The sequence below is a fragment of the Acipenser ruthenus genome, chromosome 3, assembly GCF_902713425.1.
Source record: "Acipenser ruthenus chromosome 3, fAciRut3.2 maternal haplotype, whole genome shotgun sequence".
NCBI classification, from domain to species: domain Eukaryota; kingdom Metazoa; phylum Chordata; class Actinopteri; order Acipenseriformes; family Acipenseridae; genus Acipenser; species Acipenser ruthenus.
The window spans coordinates 48,293,652-48,297,823 of record NC_081191.1 but is presented as its reverse complement, the minus strand read 5'-3'; the positions used below and the strand labels follow the sequence as shown (position 1 = coordinate 48,297,823).

The following is a 4,172-nucleotide window of genomic DNA, read 5'->3' as shown; positions in this document are numbered from 1 at the left end:
CAGGCACATTATATCAGTTTCTGGACACAAGAGCGAACTCAGTCTCAAGCATTACACGACAAACAATGCAAAAAAGGGAAATAAATACATTTCTTCACGCAAGTCTTCAGGAACAAGTCCCCCCTGCTGTGACAGCGATGCTAGTAATACCTTTCCTACACCAAATCAGAGCAACTGGTTCAACTCTTCAGTTACTAACGACGCTTCAGGACACTTACATGCTAGCGGTACAAGCTTTACAGGATGTACGTTTGCTTTTAATAAATAGTTTCGTCACGTTTAACTAGCCTGAAAAACAGCACAGATCAGCTACTGTAGGTCAGTTACGGTTGATCCAGGACCAAACCATTTTAGAATGAAGAAGAATGGGGGTTGAATGTTATATTTAACGAAAATAAAAATTAATTTCACTGTAAAGATATTTGTGTGTCTAATCCTTATGTGTGTGATTTATAATAAGTTAATACGCTGCGTGAAGAGTGTCACTTATTGTATAAGAGATGTCATCTCGCGCAGTTTGGGCGAGAGGACCACGGAACAAATCTGACTGCACAAACTGCTTTGCTTTGCGGTTCCCTTTCAATTCGAAGATGACCGCCAAATTTAATACTTTTGGGATATGCCTGCTTGTCAGGTATTCGCTGAGCATTTTATATCAAAGCTGCCGATAGGCCCCTTCGCGGAGTGACGTCCTCGGTCCTGCCTCACCGAGGTAATAAATAGTCACTGAGCGGAGAGTCTATTTTGCCTTTCACAGACAGGTAGGTAAAGTGGTGAGTATTACCCTAACCCTTTTTTCCAGTTGTGATTGATTCTTTAGAGTTCCTTCTTCAAGTTTTTGTGAGTTGCCTTGCAATTATTATTATTATTATTATTATTATTATTATTATTATTATTATTATTATTATTATTATTATTTATTTCTTAGCAGACACCCTTATCCAGGGTGACTTACAATTGTTACAAGATATCACATTATTTTTACATACAATTACGCATTTATACAGTTTGGTTTCTACTGGAGCAATCTAGGTAAAGTACCTTGCTCAAGGGTACAGCAGCAGTGTCCCCCACCTGGGATTGAACCCACTATGCTCCGGTCAAGAGCCCTGTGCAGCAGCACCCTTGGTGCCACGTTGCCCCAGAGCCTCGGTACCTCGGTGCTTCGGCATCCTCGGTGCCTCAAGAGCTACACGCCTCGGCACTTCGAGGCCTTTCGAGCCCTGTGCAGCAGCACCCTTGGTGCCACATTGCCCCAGAGCCTCGGTACCTCGGTGCTTCGGCATCCTCGGTGCCTCAAGAGCTACAAGCCTCTGCGCTTCAACGCCTCAAGGCTTTTCAAGCCCCGCTCTTAGGCGCCCTTGGTGGCCATTGGTGCCCCGACGCTCCACAACCTCTGTGCCTCTGTGCTTCGGCATCCTCGGTACCTTGAGGGCTACACGCGGTGTCTTGATGCCTCTATATTTTTCAAGCCTGTGCAGCGGCGCCTTCAGTGGCACGCTGCCCCTGAACCTCTGTACCTTAGTGCTTTGACGCCCTCGGTACCTCGAGGACTCCACCCCTTGGCACTTCGACGCCTCAAGGTTTTTTGAGCTCCGCACATTGCGCTCTCGGTGGCTTCGGGCCCCTTCGCTCCATAGTCTTGGTGCTTTGACACCCTCGTTACCTCGAGGACTGTATGCCTCAGCGCTTCGAGGTCTTTGCAGTCTAAGTACCCTCGAGACCCTTGGGCCCCTGGTGCTCCATAGCCTCGGTACCTCTGTGCTTCGACACCCTTGGTGCCTAGAGAACTTGCTGCTTCGGCGCTCTGATGCCTGCGGTGTCTCACCAGCATACTCAATTTTTTTTTCTCTGTCTTGGTGTTATACAGCCTTGACGCCTTGGTGCTTTGGCTCCGTTGACGTTCAAGAGCTACATACCTCGACTGAAATGTCTAATTTCCACCAGTGAGCATATTGCAGGCGTAAATTGCCTTCGCAGGACAAACACACTCTGTGTGCGAGGTGCCTGGGCATTGAGCACGCCTCTGCTGCCTGGGCAGACAGGTTGTCCTGCTCCTTTTGTGCCGGGTCCAAGGAGAGCATCCTACAAAAAAGACTGCCGCTTTTCTCTGCAGCCAGCCTAGGAGAGCCATCGTCGGCCTTGGGATTCCAGGCCTCCCCTCCAAGCCCTGCGCAAAGTATTCCTTCTGCGCAGGCTTCACAGCGCCCCTGCAATCGCTCTAGATCTCCCTCGAGGGGCAGAGAGAGCTAGAAATGTGGACCAGGCGAGGGATATTGCCGAGTTAAAGGGCCAAGGTCCAGTTACTCAAGCACTTAAGCAGGCAGCAGGTCCCCCCTGCGCCTGCCCCAGCTCCACCAGCACCTGCCCCAGAACATACCCAGGCTTTGCCAGTGGTTGCTACAGAGGTTGAACAACAGGACGTGGTGATGAGCGAGGAGGAACAGGATGCGCTCTCCTTAGTGGCTTCCTGGGATGAGGAGTCCTTCTTGCAGCTGTCTCAGACGAGGTTCCCAGTTGCAGACAACTCCGCCTTATTGGATGCGCCTATCTCCCCTGGCCATACTTTTGGACCAGCAGTAGAGGAGGTCCTGCAACACTCTCACAGAGACGTCCCCTGTGACGGCCCCAGCCACGCCAGACAGCGAGAGCGGGGCACCGAGACCCCGCGCACCGGGTGGGGAGGGAACCCGGGGCCGCAAGGTGCGTTCGAAGTGTCGATGATCAATGTGTCCTGCAATTCACATTAATTCTCACAGCTAGCTGCATTCTTCATCGACGCACGAGCCAAGTGATCCACCACCAAGAGTAGTCGTGTTTGGTGTGTGTGTTTCGGCCGCTTTGACGCCAGCCCGCGCTGGTTCACCGACGGGGCCGGGCAACAGTCGAAAACCAAGCGAGCAGAATTTTGTCAAGGGGGCCAGGCGCTCGAAGGGGAAGATCGTCCGCGGAGGATCTTCCATGGAGAGCAGTCAGGCAATCGCGCTCCCCGGCGACCCGTGCTAACCGTCTGCAAACGGAGGGTGCGGGAAGCCACCGAGTCGTTAGACCTTCCGCCCGGAGGCGACAGGTACCTGGACCGGGGTTTTGAGGGGACAGTGACTGAGCCCGAGCCGCCGGGGCCCCACGGGAGGAGGGATCGGGAGGATCGGGAGCGCCTGCAGGCAGCGGCCATCTCGACTCCCGCGGGAGGCGCTGAGCGGTTCGGGACTGCGTCGAGCAGCTGCGGTTCCAAGACCACTGCGGAACCCGCCGCCCAAGTCCCCTCGAAGGGAACGCGACGGGTCAAAGGGCGCTACTGCGAGACGGTTGGTGCACGAGAGTGACAAGAGAGGGGCCCGTCTCGCCATTCGCGGCCGGATCAAGGTAGGGGCCGACACGAGGAAGGGGCGACGAAGAGACGCCCTCCCCCACCATCCGTGCCACTGTGCCGGAGCGCAGGGCAGGGGTCGGCCCGGGACGGGGCCCACGAGCCGGGCACGGAACACTCCGAAGACCCCTTTCTCCTGCTCGCACCCCCCTGGTTCGGCCGTCCCGGGCCGATGGCGTGGGGTCTCACCTCAGGAGGAACACACATAAACCACGCGCGGCAGTCATCCCGACTGGCTCCTGGACAACACTCAGACGTGGAGGGGTAGTCGGAGACTGGAACACAAGGCAGTCAATACGGCCACCTCTTCCTGCCCAGAACGAAGCCTCAATTCCCGGTTTGAATCAGTCCCGACAGGTGGCAGCGATGCTCCCCTCCCATGCCTCGGCACGGGTAAGGGGGAGGCGATGGCGTCCGGCAGTTACCACTGTAACCCGGACTATCCCGATCCCTACGGCACCACGGGGTGACCTGAGGCACCGCCTCAGGCCTCCACGGCAAAGAGTCAGCAACAAGCACGGAGGAACGCCGGACGTCGGGCCCCAGCGCACCAGCGTCCAGGGAGACAGTTCCACCGGAACCGCCCCAGGCAGCCTCCGCCCCAGCCTCAGCAGCCCCAGCAGGGGCCCTGAAGGCTTACGGCCTCAGACCCATCCGTACGCACAACACCATCTGCACTACTGGTGTAATTGCACCTCAGACTCTTGGGTGCTCACCACCGTACACACCAATTACGCACTGCAATTCCACTCGGGACCTCCTCCCTTTCGAGGAATCACAGTCACATCCGTGAACGACCATC

The 4,172-nt window shown here is 55.4% G+C and overlaps 1 non-coding gene across 1 annotated transcript; it reads right to left on the bottom strand.

Annotated features, from left to right (window-relative positions):
* Positions 1–2,653: 2,653 nt before the first annotated feature.
* On the bottom strand, positions 2,654–2,811 carry LOC117395071 (5.8S ribosomal RNA). Its single transcript, XR_004543455.1, has one exon. It is a non-coding gene; the product is annotated as a 5.8S ribosomal RNA (ribosomal RNA).
* Between the last annotated feature and the right edge of the window lie 1,361 nt (positions 2,812–4,172).